Raw genomic sequence first — 12,450 nt, forward strand, 5'->3', positions numbered from 1 at the left:
GTGACAGGGTTCTTCTTGATGGATGGAGTGGAACGGGGTGCGCTCAGCCTCTGAGGCCAGCTGAGGAGATACTTGACTGAGTAGTAGAGGTTGTTGGGTTGTTTTTGGGGGAGGAGACCAAACAGCGAGACCATCGGTCTCATCGGATTAGGAAAGGAAGTCGGCCGTGCCCTTTCAAAGGAACCATCCCGGAATTTGCCCTGAGCGATTTAGCGAAATCACGAAAAAACCTAAATCAGGATGGTCGGACGCGTGATTGAACCGTCGTCCTTCCGAATGCGAGTCTAGTGCGCTGACCACTGCGCCACCTCGCTCGGTAGCAGTAGAGGTTCAAGGTCAAGAAACCCGGAATAGTGAAAGCGATATGCTGACCACAAGCCCCTCGATATCGCGCTCGGTGAATAGCACCTCCTAAATTATTATGCCCCCTATAACTACCGCTGGGCAACGGCCTTGCCGCAGTGGATACACCAGTTCCCGTCAGATCACCGAAGTTAAGCGCTGTCGGGCGTGGCCGGCACTTGGATGGGTGACCATTCGGGCCGCCATGAACTGTTGCGATTTTTCGGGGTGCACTCAGCCTCGTGATGTCAACTGAGGAGTTACTCGACCGAATAGTAGCGGCTCCGGTCAATGAAAGCCATCATAACGACCGGGAGAGCAGTGTGCTGACCACATGCCCCTCCTACCCGCATCCTCAGCTGAGGAAGACACGGTGGTCGGATGGTCCCGGTGGGCCACTTGTGGCCTGAAGACGGAGTGCTTATAACAACCGTTATACCTACCTGACTTATGTGATGTTGTTTCAGCTCGTACAAAATCGAATGAAATTTACAGTGAACGTTGAATTATTATCCCAGTTGTCAGTTAACGTTGCAGACTCAGCCGCGTCCTCTCTCCCATGGCAGAGGATGACATGGCGATCGGTCGGTCCTGATTAGGCCGTCTAGGAGCGGAACACGGAGCCATAATTCATTGCATACAGTTCTGACACAAGGAAATGGAATTTTTCGTTATATTAAATTGTGGAATTGTGGAATACAAAACTGGTTATTGCTCTGACAGCAAGTAAACTCAAACGCGGATTCCGTAGATACGTTGTCGTTGACGTTACACACCACGAGGGCACGCCACAAGGGTGCGCCACGAAACGAACAGCTGCTGGCCATACAGTGCGCAGCGGTGTAACCAAGCGTCTATTGAAAATCACATACGCGAGCCCGTTTTGAACGTCTCGCGCGGGGCGGTGGCATCGCGGTGGCGGCGCGTAACACGTCCATTATGAGGTCCGCCGTGCGGCATTACCATACGAATGCGAGGACACGCATGAGAGAATGCGCAACACGCGGGTGAGGCGAGGCGAGGCGTACCTGTGCTGCGGCTGCACGCCTGTGCCGGCTGTGGGCGCAGCCGAGTGGACTAATCTGAGGAAAGACCGGCAGCCGCCGCCGGCTTTGTCGGCGCCTCCCGCGGGCCAAACACGGCGCTCCGCCGCGAACCGCGCCGGCAGCGCGTTCTGGGCACAGCGGCCGCCTTCCCCCAGCCCTCAGACCTCCTCACCGAGGAAAAAATATGTCAGGCCGGAATCACACACCCGTTATTACCGTACAGTAGCTGCTTCAGACGGAATCGAAACACAACTTCCCATTTTTTCAAGTCACATCCTTTGACAGCTGCCTTTTCTTTCATTCTTTTTCTTATCCTTTATTGTATTTCGATTCCCCCCGAAGGGGGCGGGCTGGCAACAGCTTATTACGCTGCTCTGCAGGCTACAGACTTTTTAAAATGTAAGGAGAAGTTAAGAAACAATAAAAGCAGGCGATGAAACGGGGACTTAAATGGTAAAATGGCGGAAAATTGGGGAAAGGTAAAACATAAAGCAAAGGGTTGGCAAAGCGAATAAAAATACACAGGATGCAGACAGGTAACATAGTAGACAGACAATTAAAAAACATGGCGACAGTCTGGTTTCTGTTCGCAAGAGATATAAAATCACACCCAGCGACTGTATGATGGCCGTTCGCAACACTTCGGAAAAGACACACAACACTGAACACTCACTGTAAACCCTGCCCTAAAATGTCGGCACAAAGAGGAAACACCATAGCCTAGGGCAGATGGGGGAGGGGGAAAACAAGGAGGGAGGAGAGGCAAAACGAAAGTGGGGGGGAGGGGACCAAAGGAGGAAGAGGACCCATAAGGGGGGAGGGGCAGGGCAGACACAACAGGGAATGGGAAAAGGCAGGGGAGGGAAATGCAAAAGGGGGAGAGAAGGGGAGCAGAGAGAGGGTAGGTGGGGAAAAAAGAGGATGGAAGGGGGTGAGAGAGAGCCCAAGAAAAGGATGGAGAAAAGGAGGGGGTGAGGATCAGAGTTGATAGGAGGGATAAATGGAGGGAGAGAGGGCATCATCCGGGAGGGGGAGTTGATGGAAGCCACCTTGGGAAAGGAGATGAAGGGTGTAGAGATGGAGGGTACAACAGTGAAGACGTGGCAGGGGGTAGGGATGGGAGAGGAGAGGAGCAACCAGGGTGTGAGGGGGACTGCCTTTTCATTTTCAGTCTCTTTTTTCTGTTCACTACACTTTTGGTTTTCGTAAGGAGACCTGGATCTCATGAGGGTCCAAATATTACAACTTTTTTATTTAATACAATTCTGTGATTCTACCTAACTCTACAAAAACGTATATAGGCTGGTCCATTGATACTGACCGGGCCATATATCTCATGAAATACGCATCAAACGAAAAAACTACAAAGAACGTAACTTGTCTAGCTTGAAGGGGGAAACCAGATGGCGCTATGGTTGGCCCGCAAGATGGCGCTGCCATAGGTCAAACGGATATCAACTGCGTTTTTTAAAATAGTAACCCCAATTTTTATTACATATTCGTGTAGTACGTAAAGAAATATGAATGTTTTAGTTGGACCACTTTTTTCGCTTGATGATAGATGGCGCTGTAATAGTCACGAACGTATAAGTACGTGGTATCACGTAACATTCCGCCAGTGCGGACGGTATTTCCTTCGTGATACATTACCCGTGTTCCAGTGGACCGTTTACCAATTGCGGAAAAGGTCGATATCGTGTTGATGTATGGGTATTGTGATCAAAATGCCCAACGGGCGTGTGCTATGAATGCTGCTCGGTATCCTGGACGACATCATCCAAGTGTCCGAACGGTTCGCCGGATAGTTACTTTATTTAAGGAAACAGGAAGTATTCAGCCACATGTGAAACGTCAACCACGACCATCAGCAAATAATGATGCCCATGTAGGTCTTTTGGCTGCTGTCGCGGCTAATCCGCACATCAGTAGCAACCTCAAAAACGTCGGTGTTGAGAATGCTGCACCAACATCGACTGCACCTTTATCATATACCTATGCATCAGGAATTCCATGGCGACGACTTTGAACGTCGTGTACAGTTCTGCCACTGGGCACAAGAGAAATTACGGGACGATGACAGATTTTTTGCACGCCTTCTATTTAGCGACGAAGCGTCATTCACCAACAGCGGTAACGTAAATAATATGCATTATTGGGCAACAGCAAATCCACGATGGCTGCGACAAGTGGAACATCAGCGACCTTGGCGGGTTAATGTATGGTGCGGCATTATGGAGCTGAAGGATAATTGTCCCCCTTTTATCGAAGACAATCAAAATGGTGCTATGTATGCTGATTTCCAACGTTATGTTCTACCGATGTTACTACAAGATATTTCACTGCATGACAGAATGGCGATGTACTTCAACATGATGGATGTCCGTCACATAGCTCGCGTGCTTTTGAAGCGGTATTGAATGGCATATTTCATGAGAGGTGGATTGGTAGTCGAAGCACCATACCATGGCCCGCACGTTCACCGGATCTGACGTTCTCGGATTTCTTTCTGTGCGGAAAGTTGAAGGTGCTATAGTGATCCACCGACAACGCCTGGCAACATGCGTCAGCGCATTGTCAATGCATGTGCGAACATTACGGAAGGTGAACAACTCGCTGTTGAGAGAAATGTCGTTACACGTATTGCCAAACGCATTGAGATTGACGGACACCATTTTGGGCATTTATTGCATTAATGTGGTATTTACAGGTAATCACGCTGTAACAGAATGCGTTCTCAGAAATGATAAGTTCACAGAGGTACATGTATCACATTGGAACAACCGAAATAAAATGTTCAAACGTACCTACGTTCTGTATTTTAATTCAAAAAGCCTACCTGTTACCAACTGTTCGTCTAAAATTGTGAGCCATATGTTTGTGACTATTACAGCGCCATCTATCACAAAGTGAAAAAAGTGGTCCGACTATAACATTCATATTTCTTACTACGTGAATATATAATAAAAAATGGGGGTTCCTATTTAAAAAAACGCAGTTGATATCCGTTTGACCTATGGCAGCGCCATCTAGCGGGCCAACCATAGCGCCATCTGGTTTCCCCCTTCAAGCTAGACAAGTTTCGTTCTTTGTAGTTTTTTCGTTTGACGCTTATTTCATGATATATTTGGCCCAGTCATTGTCAATGGACTACCCTGTATACTTCACGTATAGTACCTCACCTTTTTCTAGTTTAAATGCCTTTCTAAAGCAGATGCGGGGGCTAAATGACATCCTGTGCAACTGCTGCAAACAAAAAACCTTGCCTACAATATTACGTTATTTAACTGTATCGCAGATATTTCCATGGCAACTCGTTTGTCTAATACCCTTAAAGAACATATCGACTGTGCTATGAGCAGACATTTATTGCAAACGATCTGTCTCGCAATACAAGTGAATTGCTTAAGTTTACGCTTGCCAAAAGCTGTTTCTGTTCAGATTGGTGTGACGGATACCATTATATGTTTTAGTTATAGAGCAACAAGGAGATTGAAAACCATGGTCAGACTAGACATCAAAATTGCGGACAACAAGAAAAAGTGGGCTGATACGAGTGGACAGGCAATGTGTCGCTGAAGCTGAAACAGCTGCTGAAGTCATGACGGGCCAGAATAACAGAGAAAAAGAAAGAAAAGTAAATAATATGAAAAGGATACTTAGAATCAACAAGCTGGAGTATTTTGGCATTTTAACATTGAGAAGAAAATGACATACAAATCTTTAGTTTCAGTTTAGCGTAATCTACGTTTTTGCATACTTAGATATCATTACATCATCCAACCTAAAAAATGCAAAAGCAAAATTTTGCGTGAATAATAATATAATTCCTGCTTACACAGTGAACCACCTTATTCAACAATGTATTAAATATTTTAAACTGAAGCATGTCATACGTTTTTAAACTATTAGAGAAAAAAATTTACTTCTAAAAATTTTTTTTAAAAATACAGAAAACCGGAAATTAGTAAATATCCCTGGTTTACTGCTTTAAAAAGTTAATAATCAAAAGAATAAAATTTGTTTCGAACTTTTATTTTGAATAGTGTGGAAGCACAGTAACAAAAAATAAAAATTACAAGTAATTCAGTACGTAAGATAATAATCAATATTCACTCCACTATGTATTCCACAGTTTTTTCACATACAGGTCACAATATACTAATTAATTGGTTTAAGTTTCTTTCTAATTCTACTAAAGTTTTTGGTTTCTTAAATTTCACCATCCGTTTTGCCGAGCGCTGTTGGCAAGCGGGGCGGCAGTGCGGTTCTAGGTGCTCCAGTCTGGAACCGCGTGACCGCTACGGTCGCAGGTTCGAATCCTGCCTCGGGCATGGATGTGTGTGACATCCTTAGGTTAGTTAGGTTTAAGTAGTTCTAAGTTCTAGGGGACTAATGACCTCAGATGTTAAGTCCCATAGTGCTCAGAGCCATTTCAACCATTTTTTGAACCTGCAACGACAGCCGTGTGTTCGAGACGGTCGGGGCAGTCACCTCCCACAGTAAGTCCACCTTGTGAGTGCTGGCGCTACACTCACCACAGCCGACCTGCCTGTTCCCACCACACTCCTGCGAAGGGCAATGGGTTGTGTACCGTGCACGGCGGTCATCTCTCGTCACTGCTGTGGATACAAGCTGGGCCTGAATCGCCTGGGAGCGGGCGTTCTGCTGCAAGAATAGGAGCACCGCTGATGTAAGAGCCTTGGCCGACAGAAGGCCCACTGGATTGTCGCTGGCCTGAAGTCAGCATCGCAACGTGCTGATGCATGTACCCCTACGTCAGGATGGTAGCTAGCCGTCTGCTGGGAGCAATCTGCTTCTCCAGAGTGATGCATATGTGTCTCGCGTTGCCAATGACGAGATGTGTATGTTAAATCTAATAAAAATATTTCTCTGGACCACCAGTCTGTCATTGGGTACCACTCCACCTCTCACCCTATAGAGTGTTGTCTGAAGTTGGCGTCACCCCTACAATTATAATATTAGGCGGAAATTACATTCTGAACTTTTCTTCTGACCTTAAAGGTTCCATAAATTATTGGTTCGCTTATTCTCTCAAATTCAGTCAATTATTACATCTGAGGAAACGTCCTCATGTGCACTGCTGTGATATATAGCCCGAAAGCAAACACATACTCAAGTTTTGGATAACTGTTTCATGAAGCATTACTCATTGTTTGATGTTTGAATAGTAGCTATGCAACGTTCATTTCAGATATGCTTAGATTATGCAACCGTATGTGTCTGCGACTCTGTTTAATATCTGTGGTCAGATAGCGTTTCTAGTTTCTGTTCTGGGTCATAAAGGATCATATTTTACTGTGTAGCTTAATAGTTCACGCCTATAACTAACTGTACGATGTAGCAATTCAGCTTTTACCGCACGCTAACACACACACACACACACACACACACACACACACACACACACGCCACACACGTGGGCTTAGATTGAGAACTAGAAAGTTGCCTGTAAAGCCGCAATTTTCAGTTTTCAGTTATTTTATCATGCTATTTCTCTAATCATTTATTGCTGAAGCTATGTGAAAGTTGGGTTCTTTACCGAGCATCGACTGCAAATAATTCGATTAGCTTGTATAGTACGAGGGTTATTCGGAAAGCAAGGAACGATCGGTCGCGAAATGGAAACCACAGTGAAAATCCGATAGAGTTTTGCACAGGTGTGTTTGACAGTGTCTCTAGTATGCCCGTAGATCGCATTACGCCGTTCTTTTTAGCTCTGAGCACACAGGGAGCACATAAAGATACCTAGAACAAAAGTGTCTCCCGGAAAGTACGAGGGCCTGGTGAGAAATTTCGCCTGAAGTTATGCAGCCAACATTACGTAAATGTCGTGCGGTTTTCTTCAAGACAATTCTCAGCCGCATTCTGCAGGGGCAATGAAGATGCTCCTGTATCGTTTTCAATTGAAAATGTTTGATAACCCACAATACAGCCTGTAATTATCTCCCTCTGAGTTTCATCTCTGCTCACATGAACCGCTAGCTATGAAGACAACATTTTGACACAAACAACGAACTGTAGGCCATCGTCGAGAACTAGCGGAAAGCGCTGGCGGCTGCCATCTATAACGAGGGTATTGAAAGTTGGTACAACACTACCACAAACGTCTAAGTCGTATCGGCGACAATGGAGATATGTAGCTGGAAGTTGTAGCTAAGTGTTGCAAATAATACAGTTTTGATTTTCACTGTAGTTTCCATTTCGCGACCTTTCGTTCCTTACTTTCCGAATAGCCCTCGTACTTGAAATATACAGGAAGTCATTCGGTTTAGTTGCGGCACTGTAGACCAATCAGTAGCTCAGTCAACGTATTCCCTCTCCCATTCAGTTCAGCTCATCAGACGTTTCATATTAAGTAGACAATTGTTTCACGTTATTCATGCAGATCTGGTTTACTTAGCATGTGTTTTCTGCTGCTAATAGGTCATGAGGTCATGTGCACTGAGTTCATTTGACTTTGAATTATTTATATGACATGAGAGAGAGAGAGACAGAAGGAATCTTCGTCTCTAGGTCTTGCTCGGTGGGTCCTGCGATAGAGCTCTTGTTTGGTACGCCGCCTCGTGTGGAAGTGTGCAGTGGCGCAACACATACGCACTAGACAGCTTGTACTGCTTGTCATTGGGATGTGGTGTGCCGTGTGGAACGGTATTATGGAGCAGTGTCGTCCAGAAGGTGTTGTGTAGCGTCCCTCGCATTGAAGATATATATGCAGCCAAGGTTTAAACTTGTCTACGAAAAAAAAAAAAAAAAAAAGAAAATGCTCTAAGCACTATGGGACTTAACATCTGAGGTCATCAGTATCCTAGATTTAGAACTACTTAAACCCAACTAACCGAAGGACATCACACACATCCATGCCCGAGGCAGGATTCCGTGGCAGCAGCGCGGTTCTGGACTGAAGCGCATAGAACTTCTCGGCCACAGCGGCCGGCTACCTGGCTACAGATCGCTGAGGTATATTCACTGGTTGTTTACGGCCACCTCATCTGCGCAGCAGAATTGTGTTGAATCTGGTAAAATTTCATTTGTTGATCTGAGTTAGTATGTATTATTGTGTAGAAGATCAGTTTGGATTGTAGTGTCCCTCGAGTCGCTTTGGCCATATTACAAGTTTCTGTTGGTCATGATTTTAAGTGGCTTTCCTTATCCTGAATCCGGTTTGTATTCTGGTTAGTTTTCAGAAGCTATTAACTTAAAGTTGTAAAGTGGTAACACCGGTTCCTGTCAGATCACCGAAATGAAGGTCTGTCGGGCTTGGATGAGTCATTGTCAGGCTCTGCCGAGTGCTGTTGGCAAGTGGGGTGCACTCAGCCCTTGTGAAGACAATTGAGGAGCTACTTGACTGAGAAGTAGCGGCACCGATCACCAAAAATGAGAGCGGCAGGGAGAGCGATGTGTTGACCACTTTCCCCTCCTTATCCGCATCCAGTGACGCCTAAGGCCCGAGCATTGCACGGTGACCGGTAGTTGCCGTTGGGCCTTGAAGGCCTGTTCGAATGGTGATTTTCTTTGTTTTTCGTGAAGTACGAACCAGTTATCCACTGATGTTACGGAAAGAACTGATGGTATTTGTGTCTCCGGATAATTAAGCAATTAAACTGAGTGTACTATCAAGTATATCTTAACTAGTAATTCTCCTTGACACGCATTTCAAGTTTTAATGTTGTATTTCTTACGCATCCAGCTGTACAGCAATTGCGGAACTTCCGTTTCTGTATGTTGTAATCAAGCGGCCCATAGCCACTAGCAGTATTCTCAACTAGTAGGACACACACAACACCTGCACAGACCCGATCTCATCTGGTATGTTGATTGGGTGTCCTTGTTACAGAAGTGCTGATAATGAATTGTTATTTTATAAAACTGTCTGTGTATCAATCATGTTAGTAACCAAATATTTAGCGCTGCAGTTGAAATGTGTTACTTCATGCTTAATTGGTTTAAAAGTGCCTTGTTAATTACTGTAACTACTCAGTTGAAGCTGTAACATTAATGGCGACGATTTTCCATTTTTTTTAATTTAATTTCAATTGATGATTGGTACAGAATGCTTTCTTTAAACTGCATTGAATCAACTGGTATATGTTATTTTAACACTTTACCAAATTTGCTTTGTGAGGACCTCTATAAAATAATGGCAATTATTGTTTTAAAACTTTGCTCTACTAGAACCCAAAACCTGTCGCTCCCCCGCTCCGTGCAGTTGCTACCGTGGTAAATGTCATTTACCACATCAAGTTGCTCTGTTACCTCAAGAGAAAGTTTCCTGTCATGACGATGACAGCATCAGACTTCTCGTCGTACTGCAGATGTTACGGCACAAATCTGCTGTATGAGTATTCTGGGACAGATGGGACGGTTACAGTAAAGAAACAGTTTGAGTGAATTTAAAACTAATTGTGTGTCTGTGTGTGTGTTTTTTTCTGTGTTTTTGGTCGAAACTTGAAGAAAAGTTCTTGTAATTGTATGTCCGGGAATCAATACTTGTTGAAATATGGGCAAAACTGGTCTCTCAGTCCCATCTGTCTATTATGTAGACGTAGACCCTACAGGCTGCACGTGGCTACCACGCATCCTGGCAGACCCTTCAATCTTTCTCTGCAGTGAATCACTCGCTCTTTCAAGTACACCTGGCTCCATTCGGACTACGTCACACTCTCCTGTAACGTTTGCACATTGTCGATTGTGTTGGGCACACATCAATGTCCCTAAACGTCTTCATAGCCGGAAGTCCAGCCGATTTAGGTCCGATGAACGTGGAGGCTATGTTACCGGACCTTCTAGAGGAATCCATCGGCGCTTCAACTGAATCGGTTTTATACAGTAGTTTCCAAGATGCACATTCGCAGCTGCGGTTGTCCTGACTCTACAAGGTGTCCACCTGTCTCTGTCATCTTGTATATTTACGAAAAGAAATGTGAGAAATGCAATTGCCAAGGGGTGTCCCTGTTCCAGGGGCTTACAGAATGGGCAGAATGAACAATCCAGAAATGTAAACAAATCTCACTTTCGTAACAAAGTTAGGTTATTTTAAATTACACGTGCTTTTTTTCTACGGATATGGAAACGAGAGGTACAGTTAGTGACAGCAAAATTGTTTTGACTCTTCTACACGACAGACCATAGAGTTCATCGAGCAACAGTAAATGAACGAGAAACGAATGAGACAAGACCGAGCAACGAATAAGTCAGAGAGTGGTATCTTCGACCGTTTGGTAGCTAGGCTAGTATGCTTTCGTGGCTAAAAGTATAGACTGCCTCGCTATCCCTGCAAGCAGCCTGCAGTGATCCATCCCTGTCAGTCTTTATGGTGGAGACAAGAATTTATTGAGCTGTGATGTTGTCCTGCTCCACTTGGTCCATTGCGATAAGTTGATAAACGTCCCTCTCGACTCAATGGACCATGAGCAGAATTTTGAAGGAAAGCATCGTTTGGTATTTTTAATGGAATGATTTACGCCAATCACATAATTATTCTGACATCACTGATAGCGGTATCCTTATACAACGCATCAGTAGTTTGAGAATTAGTTCATTGTGAGAGATTCGCGTATTATGTACTTTCTTAACATACTGGTAGCCAACCAGTGACTGCAGTCACTCGATCTGAAACTTCATCAGCTATCAGAACCTATGATCAGAATTTAGGCGAATTGATTTATAACATGCACTTACCTATTACGGACTGGATGTAACGGTCGACCTGGCCTCGCAGACGTGAACGTGAATCGCTGTGGAAAAGTATGTGATCTGCATCCTGGAAACCATGTGGGCTATCAACTTAATTAGGAGGATGCAGAATGAGAGGTAGTCAAAAAGTGTAATTATCATCTCGAAAAATTTAGACTGCGACCGTGAAACTTAATGATGGAGTTAGCCCTTCTCCACACAGTCAACCTTCAATGGGACACGTGTTTCGTAACAATGTACTTGACAGTGACCTTGGTTGTAGATGCCTGCATTTCGGCTGTTCAAGAAACGATCCAACTCGAAAATAACTTCGTCATTCTGGAACTGTTCTTCACGAAATGCTTCATCCAGGGCAAGCGGTGGAGGTCACTAGGTGCCGTCTCTGGAGATTACCGAAACTGCAGAAAAATTTGATAGCCCAAAGAAGCGGTGTGTGTGACTGTCTCCTGACATGATGACCTGCGGCGTTCGCCTGAGCAAAAAATCTACCAGAGAGTTTCTTTCCACTCTTTGTCTTTACAACCTCCAGTGGTCCCTTAAAAATATTGCGGTAGTACACCTCTTTTAACACCACACACCGGCACTACAAAATCTTGCCTTTTGACATTTGATGTTCTCCTTTCCGACGGTGATTAATTCACATATTTCCCCTGACTTCTTTGCTCCTTTATCTTGGGTCACAATGACATACCCAGAACTTGTGTGTCGTGCTTAAGTGGCTAGAGACGTTCTGAGGATTAGCCTAACGTAGCTGCACTTTCCCGCTACTGCCGCAGTTTGGGGGGTTGGACCGCACTTTTGAATAGGACCTAGCAAGCCGAAATCTATATCATGTTAAAAAACCTTGAAAGATGAAAACTGATTTATGACTAAATTTCACTTTTTACGCTATGGCCTCGATTGTAATACGCCGTCTTCCTTTGAACACTAAGGCATCCGCTGTCGATTCACTATTCTTCGCTGAAGTATGGCCTGCCAATACTTTCTTCGTTATTCAGATTCTTTTGATCGGACTGGCATCGTCTGCGCCACCAAATGACTGTTCATACGATGATGCATTGATACAATGCACTTCTACCATATCAGCAGGGATTGTGTAAGAGTTATTGCTCCACAAACGCAGAAACAGAATTACCACACGAAACTCCGCTTTTTCAACGAGTTGTATCATTTTTTTGTCTTCTCTAAGGCTTTTAAATTTGAATCTGTAACTAAAAAATATACTTAACTTTATTTTTTCGCATTGACAGTAAAAACGTTATGACTAACAAGAGCAGTTCTTGATCAGCTTTTACTAACGAAAACAGGATAATATGTGAAGTGACAAGCCGATCTCGTTGCCAAAACT

The 12,450-nt window shown here is 44.4% G+C and overlaps 1 pseudogene; it reads left to right on the forward strand.

The window, feature by feature from the left end:
• The first annotated feature begins 443 nt into the window (after positions 1–443).
• On the forward strand, positions 444–561 carry LOC126163771 (5S ribosomal RNA; annotated as a pseudogene).
• The last annotated feature ends 11,889 nt before the right edge of the window (positions 562–12,450 follow it).

The sequence above is a fragment of the Schistocerca cancellata genome, chromosome 2, assembly GCF_023864275.1.
Source record: "Schistocerca cancellata isolate TAMUIC-IGC-003103 chromosome 2, iqSchCanc2.1, whole genome shotgun sequence".
In the NCBI taxonomy this organism is placed as follows: domain Eukaryota; kingdom Metazoa; phylum Arthropoda; class Insecta; order Orthoptera; family Acrididae; genus Schistocerca; species Schistocerca cancellata.